Raw genomic sequence first — 20,057 nt, 5'->3', positions numbered from 1 at the left:
TCCGCCTCCCTTGTTCTCATATCACCGGCAGCCCTGTTTCAAATCTTCAGCTTTTCTTAAATTACGAAAAACAATTGTTAAGCGGCTTAGACATGACCTTCATGTTAAAACCTTAAAAACGTACCTTCGGGCTAATATCGTACCGAAAGGTCTACAAGTGAAGCTGATACCAGCAATGAATAATCTTTCAGAAGGAGACAAAAAGAAATGGAACGATATATTAAAATCAGCTTCCCTAGAGCTACTCAAAATCACAATTCGGCACTCTGAGAAAGCTTCGGTGATACTGGGAACAGAGGAGCGTCGGACTCGGAATAATCTTCTTGTTTCCGCGCTGGAGGTCGAGGAACTAGAATGTTTCAAAAAAAAAAAAAAACTTCAGAAATTGGCATAATCAAAATTAGAAAATTTACACGGGACAAAGTTCCCCATGACGAATGAATGAAAGAAGTACTAAGTGCGGTTGGATCAAATTCTCCCAACCCTGATATCGCTCAGTCAAAGGTCAGCCAAGGGCAAACACTCTCAAAACAGGGCCATCACAGTGTAGACAACATCACCAATCTATCTCTAACACCGCTCACAGAGTATGAGCGAGCCGTCCTATCTAGAGGGCAGACTTTTTGCCCTCGCACAGGCAAGTACAATGAATTCCAACTCCTGAAAGATCTTGACGACTTCGCCAGAAAACTTCGCCTGAGAGAATACTTTGATAAGCTCGAGAACCCCCACCAAAACTCGGACTTCCACCCAGCAAACCAAAATTGGACTCCCAACATCGGGCGGGAAAAACACTTGGATATCTATATTAAGGCAGTTCAAAATGACATTATTGAAAATTTTAAGAACCGCAGGTCAGGACCAGACAATCTTCCTAAAAGAGAACGTACTGCTCTCAAGGCGCTCAGCAACCGTACCGACATCGTCATAAAGCCAGCTGATAAGGGCGGAGGCATTGTTATCTTGAACCGGGATGACTATATAGCAGAAGGCATCCGACAGCTTTCTGACAACCATTTTTATAAACAACTGCATGGCGACCCCACCGACGAGCACTCAAAAGCTATATCTGACATTCTCCTCGACCTCACAAAACACAATGAAATCTCCCCGAAACTATGCAAGGCACTCACGGCTACCCATCCTTTTCCTGGGCGTTTCTACATGCTCCCTAAATTACATAAAGCCGGTATTCCTGGACGGCCAATAATTTCAGGAATCGGCACTCTCACAGAACCAATATCAAAGTACATTGACACTATAATTAGCCACGTTCCAGCCACACATCCATCCTACATCAAAGATACAAACCACTTTCTCCGCCAGATAGACAATATAACATTACCAGAAGGAGCCTTTCTTGTGACCATGGATGTAACATCCTTATACACAAACATTCCCCTTGCCGACGGCATTGCAGCCCTTTTAGAATCTTATGAACAGCAGAGACCTCATGAATCTCCAAGCCCAAACGTGTTAGGAACACTAGCCAAAATTGTGTTAGAATATAATCGCTTCGAACTTGATCTTCAATATTATTTTCAAGTAAATGACACCGCTATAGGAACAACAATGGCCCCAAATTATGCCAATATCTTCATGCATCATATAGAGTCAAAATTTCTTTTTTCTTGTCCAATTCAGCCGTACTTTTACAAGCGCTATTTGGATGATATTTTTATAATATGGACAAACACAGAACAACAACTTATCCATTTCATTGACAGTTTCAACTCCGTGCACCCAAAAATAAAGTTTACGCACACCTACTCAGCCAGTCAAATCAATTTTCTTGATGTTGACATTCTAGTGGACAAGGGGTCAGTTCGTACAACCGTTTATAGAAAACCAACCGACTCACAAAAATATCTACATTTTCAAAGCGCCCATCCCCGTCACTGCAAAACCAGCATCCCTTATTCGCAGGCCCATCGTTTTCGAAGAATCTGCTCTAACGACCTAGACTTTCATGAAAACTCCGAACACAGGCGCAACGTGCTCTTAACACAGCGCTATCCACGTTCCCTTATTGATGATGCCATAAGCAGAGCTTCAAATCTTAACCGTAGTCAAATACTCCAGGAGCACCAAATAGATAACCGAAATAATTACACTGCAAATCTTATCCTCACATTTAACAGTAACGCGCCGAACATAAGCAGAATTCGTAATAAGCACTTTAACATTCTCCAGCGAAGTCAACGACTATCGAAAATATTTACATGCGCACCCCGCGTGATTTACAGGCGTGCCAAAAACATTCAGAACCATCTAGTCCACTCCAAGGAACACAAAACCCCAAAATATGGATGCCAGCCCTGTGGTAAAGGTCGCTGCAAAGTTTGCAAGCACATGCAGACTACGTGTTCCGCAACTAGTACGAGGTCAGTTTTCCAGCATTCAATCAACGGTGACTTTGACTGCGACTCATCAAACATTATTTACCTTCTTGAATGCACTGTGTGTAACCAGCAATACATAGGACAGACAAACACTGCATTCCGCATTCGATTTAACAATCACTGCGCACACGCCAAGTCTCTCCCAAACCTTCCCCTATCCAAGCATGTAAACGCAGAAGGACACCCATTTGACCAACTAAAAGTAACAATTATTCAAGGGGGCTTCAAAAACAGGCGAGAACGGGAACAGCGTGAATCCTATTTTATCCACAAGTTTAATACTATTCAAGAAGGTCTTAACGAAAAGCCTGGTACCCTTTCTTTTATTCACGACCTCCAAACAAAATAATACTACACTTCTCGTTAATTGGCTAACTCAGATATGCCTCCTATAACTCCTAGTGTGTATCCCAGGCAATCATATTCCTCCTTACTTACACTATCCTGCCTCGTGCAGTATTGATAAGCTTTTGACGTTCTTTCCTTACATTTTACGACAATTTGAAATCTTTGCACACTGCTAGCCCAGCCCTCCTCCCCTACAAACAAGTATTCCCGGCGAGGTCGGTTCAACGACTCGCCCAGGGAGAGGGGTGCACCGTTCAGTGAAACCCAGACCCCATGAGTAAGTTCTTACACATGTGCTCGTTAACGTAGCCCACTCCTTCCTTAACGTTCTAGCCCTCGGCTCACCGAAATTAGTGAGACCCCTAAAAGGCGCCTGGTTTGGCCTGTTCGTCACTGCCAGTGTCATTTGCGCAGCGGCTCCTCTTTGGCCACGCATCTGCAGCGGCGCCCTTTGTGTTTTAGCATTTTGTTTGTGTGTTTTGTTTGCACGTTTTGCTTTCGTACGCCTGTGGTTGCCGTGCTGCCCATGTCCCCCGCACCGTCTTCCTCTCCCTTTCTCTCGTTTCGCCATCTGCTTTTGTACCCCACCCTTCCTTACTATACTAGTTTTCCCCCTTTTTTTCTTTTATTTCTATTTTTTTGCTTCCTCCCCCAATATTGTCTCTGTCTGCTCCCCGCACCCCCATCTTTACTTTTTTTTCAATTTTTTGAACTGTTGTTGCTATTTGCGTGTTACACTCCTTTCTCCCTCCTGTTGAGCTCACAAACTTAAAACGTCCATCTGACGCGCGACCACTACACTCCTGAAGAAGGCCGCACCGCGATCGAAACGTTGAGAAATAAAAGTGTCTTTGTAGAAGTGCCCACTTCTCTTAAATATATATATATATATATATATATATATATATATATATATATATATATATATATATATATATATATATATATATATATATATATATATATATATATACCTAAACACATTAGATATGCTTTTGCTGCCAATCACTCAATATGGAACCATGCGATTAACAAATCCGTTCCTGTTTTTTGTCCAGGCCGTGTTTTTCGTGAACGTGGAACCCACATCACAGGGGGCGTACTACGACAGCCCTGGAAATTGGACCGACCATCGTGTTTCCGGCGTGATTTCTTTATCGGAATGCATCGCGAAGACCAAAGTGATAGGACTGCGCAACTAGACACCACTACTGCCTGCGCATCGCACGCCACCATCGACTACGTCACCAGTCACAGCGCCTAAAAGAGAAGCTTCTGCCCGGTTCGCGACCAGTGGGCACGGCGGAGGCGTTGGAACCATGCGGTTAACAAATCCGTTCCTGTTTTTTGTCCAGGTAAGAGACAAACAGCCTGTTTACTCTTACCGCAGTGACAATGTGTGCCTACTGCTTTTGCCGTGCCCACGGTCGTTAGTTACGCTCTTTACAGCAATGTATCATTGTTTTGTTGACGTGCTTGCTATGTGTGGTGACGTAGAACCAAACCCAGGTCCTTCTACACAGGAAATGCTGCAAACAATAATGAAAGATCTTAAACAGCTGAAACAAAATACAAGCTGTACTAACACCAGACTGTCTGCTATCGAAAAGAAGCTAGACGATATTTCCGCAACGGTTACTGACTACACCTCTAAAGTAGAATCACTGGAAAAAACTGTCGACAGTCTACTTATGAAAGTAGACGACCTAGAAAATAGAAGCAGGCGGAACAACCTAATTGTGTTTGGCGTTAAGGAAACCGAGGACGAAACGCCCCAAGACCTTGAGAACACGGTCTGCAAGGATGTTCTTCTGAACCGGTTGAAAATTTCGGATGTGGCTATTGAACGTATCCACAGAATAGGAAAGCTGGCTGAGGACAAATGCAGACCGGTTATCCTTAAGCTAGTTGACGGGAGGGTCAAGGAGAAAATTTTCAAAAGCTGTAAGAATCTGAAAAACACAGGCTATAGTATATCCGAGGACTTCTCCCCTCGCGTTCAATCAATACGAAAGAAGCTTTAGGAAAGTGCGAAGGAGCAAAGGTTGAAATAAGAGAAGATCATGCTCAAGTTTGACAAAATTAAAATAAATGGCAAACTGTATCGATGGGACGACGCCTGCAATGAAAGAGTTCCCTGCGCTTCAAAGTGATGGTCTGTTTCCAAACCCGTGTCCGCACAGAGTAACACAGAGAGCTCAGGAGCACTAAGAGCACAGCCATCTTTGAATTCCTTTTCAATGCTTAATATTAATACTAGAAGCATAGTAAATAAATTAGACGAACTTCAAAGCCTCCTCTTCACACACGATCCTGACGCCGCTGTTCTAACAGAAACATGGCTTCATGATGCAATTCCGAATGATGCAGTTATCACATCCGAGCAATACGAAATCGTTCGTCGCGACCGCACTTCAAGAGGGGGCGGTGTCGCTATTCTGATAAAGAAAGGCATCGACTATACGCTGATACCGCATCACACCAACACTGAAATGGTCTGGGTTGTTCTCCGTCTTTTTCAGCTTAGTCTTTTAATAGGTGTTATTTATCGACCACCGAATGCTGATACTTCTGTACAGGACAACTTGCACAACTTTTTAAATGAACATACAAAGCGCTATAGCCATGTTATCGTATGCGGCGATTTTAACTTGCCAAACATCAACTGGGATTCTCTGTGCGCTCAAACTTTGTGTGCTAACTCGGATGCTTTGCTCAGCATAGCTTTTAATTATAACTTAAACCAAGTTGTTCAAAAACCTACGCGCATTACAGCAAATACGAGTTCTCTTCTTGACCTGGTATTTATATCAGACCCTGTTAGTCAATTGGGCTTTTCGACAGATGTCTTTCCCGGAATATCAGACCATGAAGCGGTGCTCTTTAAAAGCGAATTGATGCGACCAGTAATTGTTCATCAGGAAGGAAAAGCGTTTCGCGACTTTAACAATGCTCAGGATGAAAGCGTTCTAGATCAGCTTGAACTGACGTATGAATCCTTTGCTAAAAAATACACTGATGGGCGTACAAGTGTGAACGACTTGTGGTTAGAATTCTTAAGTACGGTTCATCAATGTATCAACAAGTACGTGCCGCTTAAACATAAGAAGCTGAAAATGGCGTGTCCCTGGATAACACGCGAGATCATACAGTTAAAACGTCGCGTGAAGCGCTTATCAAGGTCAAGCAATAAAGTTGGTGGTGCTTTGCCGGCTCTTCGGGCTGAACTGCGTTCAAAAATAAAATCTTCACGGTACCACTTTTTTAATGTCAAGATGCACAATTTTCTAAAAACTGACCCCCAAAAGTTCTGGAGGCATCTGTCACAGAAAAAAGACCCGGCTAACAAACTTCTCCTTAACAGCACAGTTGTTACCGACTCCCTCTGCTTAGCGACTGCCTTCAATGAGCACTTTTCTTCTGTATTCCTGAGTAACAGCAACTCAGTCTCCGAATCTCGAACTAGCCATTTCAATCTGACAGACCTAATTATTAACGAGGAGGGTATAGTTTCGGCTCTATTGCAGTTGAACACAAAAAAATCCTCTGGACCAGACGATATTCCTAACGCTTTTCTGTACAGATATGCTGAGTGGTGCGCTAAATACCTTTTCATTATTTTTACTGAAAGTCTCAGGACAGGAGAAATTCCAAACGATTGGAAAACAGCAAAGGTGATACCCATTCACAAATCAGGAGACAAGCTTTGCGTGAAGAATTACAGGCCAATTTCTTTGTTATGTACGTCCAGTAAGGTGTTAGAACATTTTATTTTTAAGCACATAAGTTCATTCCTAGAGGGAAGCGGTTTTTTTATTGAAAGCCAGCACGGGTTTCGGCAAGGCTTGTCGACAGTGACGCAGCTTATTCATATCACAAATGAAATTATGATGTCACTAGACAATAATGGACAGGTAGATTTAATTTTCATTGACTTCGAAAAAGCGTTTGACCGGGTATCGCATGGCAATCTTTTGTTAAAAATAAGGTGGTGGTTAAATAATCGGGAAGTAGTACAATGGTTAGATTCCTACCTCACACAGCGGCATCAGTTTGTTCAGATATCTGAATCTCACTCCACAAAAGCGCCGGTACTTTCAGGAGTTCCCCAGGGCTCAGTCCTTGGGCCGCTTCTCTTCCTTATTTATTTGAACTACCTGTTCTTCAACTCACACATACGCTGTCGGTTCTTCGCCGACGACTGTGTTATATACCATAGTATCACATCAGTCGAAGACCAGACACTCCTAGCCGAATACTTAACAGCAGTTTCCAGCTAGTGTTGTACTTGGCAAATGGGTATAAACAGTTCAAAATGCGGAAAAATGACAGTAACACGAAAGAAACAACCGCTCCAATGCACATACAAAATCAATGGCCTTCCGATCAACTCAGTGACTCAGGTGAAATATCTTGGGGTAACCATGACATCCAACCTGAACTGGAGCGTACACATCCAGTCCATTGTGACAGCAGCGTCCAAAAAACTTCGATTATTAAAGCACCGCCTAAAGCATTGCACGAGCAAAACTAAACTGACAGCATACACATCACTTGTGCGTCCAGTGCTCGAATACGCCGACGCTGTATGGGATCCGCACACAAAAACGGATATAAAAAATCTTGAAGGCGTCCAGAGGAAAGCACTCCGGTTTATTTACCACGCTTATGGTCGGCAGGTCTCGGCGTCTGATTTGCTCAACAGATCTGGGCTTCCCACTCTTGAATCCCGTCGCAAGCAGCACCGACTAAAAATGTTGTTCAATATCATACATAATAAAACAAAACTGAATTTTCAGAGTTACATGCAATACAACACAACACGCCCCACCCGTAACAAACACGAAAGACTATCTTGATGCCACGATGCCGAACAAAAGCATATTCTTGTTCCTTCTTTCCACGCACCATTTCCGAATGGAACCGACTGCCAAGCGATATCACCAACCTGGTATCTTCAGAATCCTTCTTGTCTGCTGTTTCGGCTCATGTATCGCAGTAGCGTGTCTAGTACACAGTGTATTTCGGTTTCCTTGTTTTTATTCTGTTCACTTAGTCTGTTTGACGTCGGATGACTTGCCTGTACTTTTTTTTTGCTTCCCGTTGGTCTTATTGAATTTTGTCCTCGTACTGTAATCGCCCTTTGTCGCTGTTATTTTGTTGTTACCACTTTGTAATTTTTTTTCCTTTGTGTACTCCTGCCTTGACCGCCAAAGGGCAGTCGGCAGTATTTATGAAATAAATAAATAAATATAAGTTCACGCTTATCACATGCTTTCTTCAGTGTGCTCTATGTACATAAGTTTCATGGCATGTAACTAGCATAAAAATAGAGACCCGTTTTGGGTTGTGCGATGTTCTCGTGTTCTTAGGTTTGACGTGCACACTGATAAAATATCAATGTTCCGCACTTTCCTCGTTATTGCGTCTCGTTACTGCTCGTTCCCGCTGTCAACGTCAAATAATCTTTTTCTAACCACAATAACGTTCCTGCCTGCACTGAAACCGCATATTTGCATCACTGCTGGCCATCCATATCAAGCATAAAAACAGCCGTTTTTGTGCCAACCATGCAGCTGTACACCTGCAAGCGGGTCAATTCGGTAGGCAACGAGCGAAAGAAATGCGGTGCCTTTTCGTTACGAGCACTGGTGTGGAGCAGACATTATTCTAACTGATTACTGTAATAAAAGTGCAGTGATTTGATAAATTTTCTCGTGAGCTGGAATTCTAATGCATTACTTTTATGCTCGAGGAATTTAGCAATCTAATGTATTAATTTAAAACAGTAATTTCGCGCCAAAATCTAATTATTTCAGAAATTACTTTGATCTAAAATGGTAAGCTGCCTTTTGTGTCGGGAAAGCTTTGCTCTCTGTGATACTGAATAGGGCCCTTCTAAAGCAGGAACTATGCGCGAGAAGCCTGCGCCAGGGCTGGGGTATCTGGTATAACCGGTGGTAGTGGTAGTGGTTTTTTATTAAAAAATAATAGTAAAAAGAAACGAAGAGATTTTTGCTAGCCCCGGCATCTGCCTTCAATACTGAAGCACCTGAGCTGGGGCAGCGGAAATAAAGGATACCAGGCAGAATAGAGAAATGAAGTGAAAGAGGTGAGGGCACAGGAAGAGAGGTTAAGGGGAGAAGTAATATGTACAAACTATTTACACAATAAGAAATGTGTCCAGGTTGTGCGCGTGACTAGTTCATTTTAGAGGAATTAAATCACACACACTCACAGCACTGTGTTGGCTACAACTGGAGTGGGGCGTCCAGTTATTAATCGTTCAAAGTAGAACTCGCGGAGCGTTCGGTCACTGCGCTTAACTACCTGACGGAGAACAGACGGGACATCAAGCCCGTGTGTTCAAGGAATGCACAGAGGCTCACCAGAGTTCGCTCATCAGTGCGCGCACCACCCTGCGGCCACAATAGCGTCTTGATGGAGTCTGGTAGTATGCCCTGCGCTCTGTAGGCCGCGAGCATATCGCGGCGAGCATCGGCGAACGCGGCATAGTGAAGGAGCAGGTGTTCTAGTGTTTGCACTGCACCGCATCCGTCATACACATCACTCGTCGCGATTCCGTGACGCACCCGTCGTTCCCCGGGCCACACGCAGCCAATACGCGCGCGGAGGATCATTGCACATTGTGACCGTGTAAGTGCGCGACAGCCGGTGATACTGTCGATGCGCTCAGCTCCTGCGATGCGTGGATCGGGGTGCTGCTTTCGGAGATGGTCGTGGATGGCAGCACGCACGACCTCAAGCGCAAGGGGCAGATCCCTGGGAGGTAGTTGGTGTACAGCGGTCGCGAGGACGTCAGCTTCTTCGTTGCCTGGGATGCCGCAGTGACCGGGCACCTACTGTGCACGGACGGCACATCCTCTCTGCGCGAAGCGCTCGACGCGTGAGCGAATTTCCCGCACTAGTGGGGTACTGCCGCCGTTAGATTGCAGGCGGCTGAGGGCGGCGCGGGAGTCGCACAGCAGAGCACTCCTGGGCGGCGGAGAGCCGAGGGTGAGGAGCAGGTCCAGCCCGAGCCGGATCCCCATCAACTCCGCCGTGGTGGAGGAGCCCAGGAAGGTAGTGTGTTGTTGGCTGTGCAGTCGCAGGGCGGGGATGGTAGCCGCCGCAGCAAGGGAGCAGCAGTCGCGGGCCACTCAGCCGTCGGTGTACACGAGTAGATGGTCCTGGAGCTCCTCGTGTATGACGGCTCTGGCCAGCTGCTGCACAGCACAGAGGGGTGTGCTCCGCTTTCCCGCTATGCCGATGATCTCTCGCTGTGCCTCGGAGGCAGCAGGCTAGGGCGCGCAGGAGCCGTAGGCGGGGTGGACCTTGTGTCAATTGCTCATTCTCGAGCAGCGCCGCGCCCATTCGTGAGCTCGGGTGCGAGCGCATACGCTGCAGCAGCAAGAAGCCGTCCGGTGCGCGGTGAAGCCGGTAGATGTGATTCAGTGTCCTGCGCGCTGCTTGGAGCTCAAGTGGACACGCTCCTGCCTCGGCCAACGTTGCGGCGCACTGCGAGCTTTTGGGCAGGCCTAGGCACACGCGCAGAGACTTGCGGTGCTGGAGCTCGAGTTTCTTCCAGCACGGCTTGCGCACCGTGACGAGCGGCAGCGCATAGAGCACCGCCCCCAAAGCTGCGGCATTGTATAGCCGCAGCGCGGCTTGCTGTGAGATGCCCTGGCCTCGAGCGGTGAGCTTGTGCACGGCGGCGGTGATCCTCTTCATCTGCAGACAGGCCTTGGTCGCCGCGGGACGGAAGGAAAGGCACCAGTCGATGTCCAGGCCAAGGTATAGCACCGATTTACGCCAAGGAATCGGAGTCCTGTCCAGTGACATTGGCACAAGGTGCGCGCGCGAGCACGAAGCGCAGGCCACGGCCACCGATTTGTCCGCGCTCAGCGACAGACCAAGGCCGCACAAGCTGGCATCGATTGCGGTCAGGGCTCCCTGAAGGCACCCCCGCACGCGGAACGCCTCGCCCGGTGGTCACCGGCACCACAGAGCTATGTCGTCTGCATATACGGACATGTACACATGGTGTCGGCCGCTCGCGGGGAGGGAGGCCGGCACCACCGATATGGCCACATTAAACAGAAATGGTGATAAGACAGAGCCCTGTGGCACGCCCACGTCCACCGGGCGAGGCTTGGAGAGCTTACCCCCTACTCGTACGCGCATGGTGCGCCCGCTCAGGAAGCCATGAACGTATCGCAAAAGGCGCCCACTCACACCGGCCCCATCAAGCACCGCGAGAATTGGTGCGCGGTGAACGTTGTCAAAAGCGCCCGAGACGTCCAGTAGTAGCAGCAGCGCAACCTGGCGTGCCGCCCTTGCATGCTCGAGCGCTGTAACAACGTCCGATACGGAACCAGCCGTGCACCGCATCCCACGGAAACCTGTCTGCCGCTCGTCAACAAATCAGCCTCCGCAGCCCGCTCGTTCAGACGCTGCAACGCCATGTGCTCCATGAGCTTACCTGCCGCCGATATTAATGCCACTGGCCGGTATCCGCTCAGCTCCGTAGGTGGGCGCCCTGCCTTCCGGAAGGGACAAACAACCGCGGTTCGCCAGTCCTCCGGAAGCTCCCCACGTTCCCACACCAGCTTGATCTGCTGCAGGACGATCTGCCGTTGCTGCGCATTCAAGTTTCGCAGCATCTGGTATATCACCCTGTCCGGTCCGGGCGCCGAGCGGCGGCAGCAGCGCTGCAGCGCGTTGTTCATTTCCGCCGCGGTGAACGGCGCATCACATGTACCTTCCGAGACGATGGGCGAGGGACTGGCGTCGCTTCTGGGGCTCTCAGGAGCAGCTATGTTAGCTGCGTTTGCGGGGCTGGGCGGCGCGAATCGATCGGCAAACCGCTCTGCCAACTCTTCAATGCTGAGCCCCGTGGAGATTGCGAGGGCGACCAGCGGTTGACGGTTTACCTGTGGTTCGGTGATGCGCCGCAGGGTGTCAAACAGCCTCTGCGAGCTGACATCTTCCACCATCCTTTGGCATAGTGAAGCCCACTGCCGGCGGTAAAGCTTGTTGGCGTGGCGGAGCGCTGCCGTGTCCAAGCGGTTGTAGACAGTCCAGTTGACGGCTCTGTCACTCCGTCGCGCCCGTCGCTCTGCGCGATCTCTCTTCTCGCGCAGATTGAGCAGCTTCATATCAGGTGTGGGCTGCCCTGCCCTTACCTCTGCTCGTTGCGTGGCTGCGGCAGCGCTTCGGATTAGAGTTGAAAAGAAATCTGCGCCAGTGGCCGCCGCCTCGTCGACCACCCGCCTGAACGCACCACAGTTCGTAATGGAGTAGGGACGTTTGGGGCGCGCTTCCAACGCAGTGGGTTCGATTAGGATCGAGTAATGATCCGAGCCCCAGAGAGATGGTGATCGGCGCCATGTCGCCTCGATGCCTCTGGATGCGAAGGCAACGTCGATGCAGGAGCCGGTTGTTCCGCGTCGTCGAAAGGTGGGCTCGCCGGTGATCAATGGCGTGAGTCCCAGCTGCGTTGCTGCGTCGTGCAGGTCGTCTCCACGCGCGGAGTGGCGCGCACTGCCCCAAGCACTATGGTGGGCATTAAAATCACCACACATGATTTGGCGCGGGGCACAGCACGAAGACACAGCACGAAAACACAGCGCGTTCCACGCGACAGCTGTACGCACATAAACACTGGCCACCGACGTGTCAACACCACCAAAGCGCACTGTCACCACCACGCATTCCTGGGCGTCAGATGTCGCCGCCGCCGAGCGAGGCTGTGTTGGGGTCCTGCCGCACATATATCGCGCACCTTGATTTCCCGGGGCAATGAGATGTGTCACAACAGGGCACTGCGGCACAGGTGGGTTCCTCGCACGTGGTGGCCAATGTAGCCAGGTAGCCGCATCTGGAGCTCCCCGTCATGTGAACGTACGTACGTCTCCTGCAGCGCGATAACTTCCGGCGACTCCTGTGTGATGCGAACTCGCATTTCGGCGTACCGCGCCGCAAGTGAGGGCACGTTCCACTGCAGGGTGGATGGTATGCGGGAGGGAGTCCGGCGGCTAGCCATCATGCCGGCTTATCTGTGCGGAAGCACCCGCTGCTTCTAAGCAAGCCCGGTGTCCATCGGTGCCCTCCGGGAAAAGTGCGCTAAGGGCGCGCAACGCCAGCTTTAGGCGCGCGATCACCGCGTCTCGTGCGTCAGGGGGCTGACCAAGAGAAGCGGCCGCAGGCTCGGGCCGCGCTGCACGGGACGCCGGGCAACCGGATCGCCGCTGCCGCTGCCGGCGCTGTCGTTGCTTCGGTGGCTGCTGCTGCTGGGGTGTTCCCCTGACGGCCTGCGCATAAGAAAGCGCGCGCGGCGTCTGCTGATGTTGCTGGGCTGGGGCCGCTGTTTCAGCCTGGACGACGGCTCGGACAACCCGCCTGGACATCGGTGACATGGATGTGGCCATTAAATTGGCCACGTGACGCTCTCGCTGACAGTGCGGGCACGCTGGGTCAATGGCTGCGTGCCGCCCCCCGCAGTTAATGCAGTGGGGCTTGCTCGCGCAGGTACCAGGCTCGTGCGGCCCGCCGCAGCGCGTGCCTCGGGCAGGAGCGCGACACACCTCAGCGGCATGCCGCAGGCTGACGCACTTAGCACACTGGAGCGGCCGGGGACGGCAGGGGCGGACCGCGAGCCTGCGCTTGAATATGAATGCCGGTGGTGTCGGCGCCGCAAAACGGAGGGCGAGTGTGCTGCCCGACAGAGACGCCGACACCATCGGTACCGTTGACTCCGCCGCCGCTAGCCGCTCCTCCGCCGTCCTGCGCCCTTCCACACCGAAGAGCAGGCCGGAGCTTTGGTTCCGTGGAGGAGGTTTCTTGGCGCAGACCGGCACGCCGCGGATGCCGGCTGTGGCTAGCAGGGCCTGGAGAGCATCGCTGCTCCCCGCGTACACTGCCACCACATTCCGCCGCATGTTTACCAGGACGGCGAGGACGCCCGGGCGGGATCCGATCTCCTCGGCCAACTCCCAGCCCTGTTCCCTGGTGAAGGCCATGCCCCGGTTCGCCGGCCGAAACAGCACCGTCCCCACCAGGCTGGACGGGACCTCCACGGCAGCCGCGGCTCGCTCCAGGGCCGCTCTCTGACGCCGCTGCGCCTTGGTAGTGATGGTGCGCCACGGGACCAGGCTGGCCCCAGCATCAGCGTCGCCGCTGTCTGCGACGCATTGCTGCGGCGCGCCTCGGAGTTTGGCGCGCTCGCTGCCAGCAGACGAGTCCCCAGCCGCAGCCTGATCTCGTGCGGCGGGATTTGGTGAGGTCGCACCCGGTTTTCTTCTGGACGCCGTCGCCCAAGCAGCAACAACAGCAGCATCAGCAGCAGGCTGGAGGTGGGCTCCATGGGTCTCGTGCTGGGCAAGCCCTGCTCCTTCGAGTGTGGAGGGAGAGGGAACAGTGACGGTGGGGGGGCTTCGAGCTTCCCGAATGGCCACCGCGATGTCCCTTTCGATTTCTGAGTCCCTCTCCTCCTCGGACCCCGTTGAGCGTCGCCGTTTCCTGAGAAATGACTCGTCCATTGCGGTGCACATGCTCTCCTCGGCTGCAAGTGTCCGCGGTGAGCCCGCAGCAGCAGCATCAGGGGGAGAGGGCATCACAGCCGGTTCCCCAGGTGTAGCAATGGCGGCAGGAAGCGTAGGGGTGGCCAGAAATGGCGGGGAGGGAGCCGCCATAGAGTTCTGCGTCTGGTGAGTGCGCGTCATGGCGTCCCTCAAGGCTAGAACGCGTGGGTCCGCCGGCGACACGTCCAAGGTCCCGACGACGGACTCGAGTTTCTCCGTGGTGGTGATGAGTGCCGCCGTCAGGCACGTCACCATGTCCTGCAGATCAGCGATCTCGGCCTGCATTGGCCGAATGGTGCTGGACGACCTTGCTCTCGTTGGCGTTCGTCTCCGTGATCGTGAGTGTGAGCGGCCTGCCCTGTGTTGCTCATTGTCACCGCCTAACCCAGGCCTTCGCTCGTTCACGGTGACTGTGGCCTCTATGGGGAGACCCCGCAGCGCCGCGAAGCCTTAGGCCCAGCGTCCGAAGAGCAGAGAGCTAAAAAACACGTCCGCTCGCTTCGAGCACCCGCCGAAGAATCTGGTATAACCGGCGTCCGTTGTGACTGGCCTGGTTATTGCCACACGCATCTGTGTCAATCTTTCCTCTGACATCTTTCAACTCTCCTCTGTGTGCACGTGGCAGTGCATTCTCCTTTTAAGGCGCAAGGCTTTCTTCGCTCAAGAGTGGCGTGGACGGAATTTCTAGACGGAAGCAGTAGACGAAGAGGCGAAACGCTAAGGCGCCCGTGTGCTGTGCGATGTCAGTCCACGTTAAAGATCCCCAGGAGAGCGAAATTACTCCGAAATCATCTTCCTTCGTTTTTCTTTCACTCTTTCCTTTATCTCTTCTTTTACGGCGCGGTTCAGGTGAGGCCGATATGTGAGACAGATACTGCGTCATTTCCTTTCCCTAAAAACGATTTTCATTTTTTTTCAAGCTGTACACGACCCGCCGTGGTGGCTCAGTGGTTAGAGCGCTCAGCTACTGAGCCGGAGGGCATGTGCCCGTGTGCTGTGCGATATCAGTGCACGTTAAAGATCCGTGGGTGGTCGAAATTATTCCGGAGCTCTCCACTACGGCACCTATTTCTTCCTTTCTTCCCTCAGTTCCTCCTTTACCCTTCTTTTACTGCGCCGCTCAGGTGTCTGCCGATATGTGACAAAGGTACTGCGTCACTTCCTTTCCCCAAGAACCAATTTTCAATTTTTGTTGCTCCGGCTAAAAAATTTTAAATTTGGAGGACGCTTAGGGCCAATTCACACTTAAGAGTCGCAGACGTCGCGCGACCGTTTTGGTGGAAAAGCGAGAATCGCAAACGGTCGCGTTGGTCGAGAAAAATTGGCAGTGGCTTAGCTCGGCTATGCCAGGATATACGTAGCGAAAGCTGAGGCATAACATGATTAGCTTTGGTTAATCTTGATTGCAAGTCCTGGTTAGTCTGGCTGTCTAGCTATGTTGTTGTCGCATTAAAGACGACACAACTGTGGTAGCGGTGCATGCGAGCTCTGCTTCTCAATCCTCCGACATGTTATCAGGCATGCCACGCAGCTGGCGAAGCGAGCAGAGGCGAGCGCAACGACCAGGAACGCGGCGTGGGGTCATACCAAATGGCGGCGGCGGCGAGTCGCGTGGTTTGACGTCATGCCAGATGGCGCGGCGAGCGCGCAAAGCATAAAGCCCTTAATGAAGTCTATTGAGGGGCTTTATCAAAGCACAGTGACCGTCTCAGATATTTCGGGGGACAGCCGAACCGCGCCATAGAGAAAGGGATAAAGGATGGAGGGAGAGAAGAAAGAGAAAACTGAAAATTGAAAGTTCATTTATTTTAAATTATTATGAAAGTTGCATTTGGAAAAAAGGCGCGGCGCAGCGCAGCGGCAGAACACCTGTGGCTCGGTGCTACTAGTGGCGCATGCGCAGCTGTGACTAAGGGGCGAGAGAGAGAGAAATATCCGCGGTGAGGCGCGCGTTGTGATGTCATATTCCTCCTCCGAGTGCGGCCACGACGAAATCGCAAGTTATAATTGGTTGGTTTTTTGGGGGGGAAAGGAGATAGCGCAGTATCTGTCTCATATATCTTTGGACACCTGAACCGCGCCGTAAGGGAAGGGATAAAGGAGGGAGTGAAAGAACAAAGGAGGAGGAGGAAAAACATTTATTCAGAGCACAAAAACGTGGTGGGTTCAGTACGAGAACCCATTGGTCGCCATCATAATCCGGCCCCTCTCAACCAGCAATTTCTGGTCGAGTGGGCTGTGGCTATGAAGGGTTGCCTCCCAGCGCTCATGAGTCGGATCGGGATTGCTGTCCAAGTCTGGGTTTTCTTGACATTCCCAAACCGCGTGAAAGAGTGTGCCAACTGCTCCACAGAAGGGGCAGGACGAATTGTAGGTTTCTGGGTACCATTTACTCCTTAGGTAAGGATTGGGCAGAGTATTAGTTTGTAGTCGCCTGATTATGTGCTCTTCATATTTACTTAGGGTTTTGTGAGGAAGAGGATATTCCCTTCTTGTGATCTTATAGTGCTCCGTAATTTCTGCGTAGCTTAGTAAGGGTGAGGGGTTGTCAACTATGTCAGAGAGAGGCTGCGTGCCAGATGCTCGGAGGAGGAGAGCTCGAGCAGCTGTGTTGGCCGCCTCATTGCCCGTCGTTGAGAGGTGCCCTGGCGTCCAGAAGATCTGGATGTTGGAAGGATTTGACCTTTCCAAAATTTCCCAACACGGAGCGCCAACGCGGCCTCTGAGGTAATTGCGTACGGCTGCTTGTGAGTCGGACATAACCGTTGCCTCGCTGTTCTTTGATATCGCCAGTGCGATAGCTGCTTCTTCAGCCGATGTGGTATCCACCGCTTGGATAAGGCTGCTTGCAATGATATCTCCCCGGGGTGAAACTGCTGCAATTGCCGCGACTCCGTTAGCGGGTCCAGCCGCATCGACGTAGATCGTGTCCTTGTTTCCATCCCAGCGCTTAGAGAGGTGTCTAGCTCTGGCTAGTCTCCGTCCTCTGTTATATTCCTCATCCATGCGTTTTGGTATGGGGTGAGTCGTAATGTGTGATCTCATCTGCATGGGCATGTCGATCTTGTCAGCGACTTCCCGGGGTGGACTGATTCTCAGCTTCTGTAATATTTTCCTGCCAGGCTTAGATGTTGAGAGCCTGACAATTTGATTTACACGGTGGGCCTCTATTAGTTCGTCGATGGTGTTATGGATCCCCAGCTGTAGTAAGCGCTTAGTGGATGTGCATAAAGGGAGTCCCAGCGCCGTCTTAACTGCCTTTCGAATAATAACACCTAGTTGGTCTTTTTCCTTTTTGCTAAGCCGTAAGTACGGGGTGGCGTATGTTAGTTTAGAGAGAATGAAAGCCTGAACTAATCTTAGGACCTCCTTCTCTCTCAGCCCATTTCTTTTCTTGATTACCCGGCGTAGCATTTGACTTGTTCGGAATAGGCTTGGAGCTGTCTGATTGTAGTGGTGTTAGTGTTGCCGCTGGGTATGATGGCTCCCAGGATCTTGATCTCTTTCTTGATCGGAATGCTCATACCCTGGATCGTAATGGCGACAGAGGGAGTGGACGGCAAAAGCCCCGTATTCTGCCTCTTGCCACGGTCGATCAGGAGTAACTCTGATTTCTCGGGAGAGCACGTTAACCCATACCTCGCCGCATGCTGGCACACGACATTCGCTGCTTCCTGAAGCAGGCCTTGAATTTCCCCTTCATTACCGCTGCAACACCAGATCGTAATGTCGTCGGCGTATATAGCGTGCTCAATGCCTTGGATGCGGTCTAGCTTCTCTGGTAGCCCACGCATGGCCAGGTTGAAGAGAAGCGGAGACAAGACCGCTCCCTGCGGAGTGCCCTTGGAACCTAGATTGAACGGAGAGGAGGTCCGATCACCAATACTTATTGACGCTTTTCTATTGGAGAGAAAGTCCCTCACGTAATTATATGTGCGGTAACCACAGTTGACGCTGTTAGGCTCATCCAGTATTCCCTGGTGGTTGACATTGTCAAATGCCCCTTTTAAATCGAGCGCAAGGATGGCCTTGACCTGACATCTACCGGGGTTGTCCAGAATATCCTCTCTGATACGGAGGAGAATATCCTGTGTAGACAGCTTTTCTCTAAACCCGTACAGCGTGTCAGGGAGGATATCAGTCTTCCTCAGGAGTCGCTTCAGTCGGGCGTTCACGACCCTCTCGAACAGTTTACCCAGACACGACGTCAGGGAGATCGGTCGTAAATGATCAATATCGCATGGCTTATTGGGCTTGGGAATAAATCGCACTAAAGCCAATTTCCAGGAGTTGGTGATCTGGCCCTTGTGCCAGCACTGCGTGTTGAAGTATTTCACTAATTTTCTTAAAGAGATGTCATCCATATTAAAGAGGATCTTGGTGTTTATCTGGTCCGGTCCAGGAGCGGTGTTCTTGCGCATGACGTCAAGCTCCGCCCTCAGTTCCTCAACCGTTACGTCTTGGTCCATCTCTTCATTGGGTGCACCGGTGTACGCAGGGAGAGGGTACGAGGATCCCAGATCGAGGAATTTCCGTGCAAGTTCTGCAATGAGGGCTTCGTTGTCCCCTTTATAGCTGTGCAAGGCGTTACAGAGCGTGTCTGTTTGCTCTTTCCGGTTTGAGTTCGGCTCGATAAGGGATCTGTGGAGTCCCCATGCTTTAGCCGTGCCCATTTTACCGTTGAGCTCATCACACAGCTTGAGCCAGTTTTGGTTAGCGAGGTTATGTGCGTAGTCATCCGCTTCTTTGGTGAGTTCTGCAATCTTGGTCTTCAGCTTGCGATTTAACTTTTGCCTTTTCCACCTCCTTGTCAGAGATCTCCTGGCTTCCCACAGGTGTAACAGGTGCGGGTCAACTGCCGGAGTTTCCTCCGTGGTGTTCACTGTCGCAGAATGCCTGGCGACGGTTTTCATCTGCAGCGCTGTCCATGCCTCAATATCTGTGATATCCTCGTCCGGGAGACGTGCGAGTTCCTCTCTCCACTTGTCCCAGTTCACAATCTTAGCCTTGCCAAATGGTTTCCGACATTTAACTCCCTGAACAGTGCAGGATATGATGAAGTGATCACTGCCCAGGGACTCGCCAGTGTTAGACCAGGTGGACTGCAGGAAGTTTTTCACAAGCGTGAGATCGAGACAGGTGTCTCTGCTGACGCTATTACCCGCTCTGGTGGGATGCAGGGGATCCGTTAAGATTGTGAGCCCTTCTCTGTTAGCGATCTCAAGGATCCTCCTGCCTTTCGGGCTGTTAAAGTGATAGCCCCATGCTTGGTGGGGCGCATTGAAATCACCGGCTATGACGAGGGGGTCCTTACCTGCCCTCTTGATAAAATTATTAAATAGCGTGGCTATCTGACGACTTGAGTCCCTGGGGCGACTGTACACGTTCAGTATGTGCAAGCTGCGTTTTCCCCTGTCTTTGGGAAGAATTTCAATGTAAGCATGTTCGATATTTTCGGTTAGCGGTTCTTGCAGCGTTGCGGTAAACTCCTTGTGAACAAGTATTCCTAGGCTATGCTCGTCTTGGAAAGTTTTGTACCCCTTCATGCTGATGACCGTATTTGCTTCTTGAAGTACTATTACAGCAGGTGGCGCCTCCGACGTGTCGATGAAAAATTGAAGGCTTGCTTTTTTCTTTTTAAAGCCACGACAATTCCATTGCCAAATAATTGTTTCCTGTCCCCTATGTGCCATGGTCCTTATTCGTCCTCTTCTGGAAGGGGGTG

Source organism: Amblyomma americanum, chromosome 1, assembly GCF_052857255.1.
Source record: "Amblyomma americanum isolate KBUSLIRL-KWMA chromosome 1, ASM5285725v1, whole genome shotgun sequence".
Lineage (NCBI taxonomy): Eukaryota > Metazoa > Arthropoda > Arachnida > Ixodida > Ixodidae > Amblyomma > Amblyomma americanum.
Note: the sequence above shows the minus strand (reverse complement) of the source record.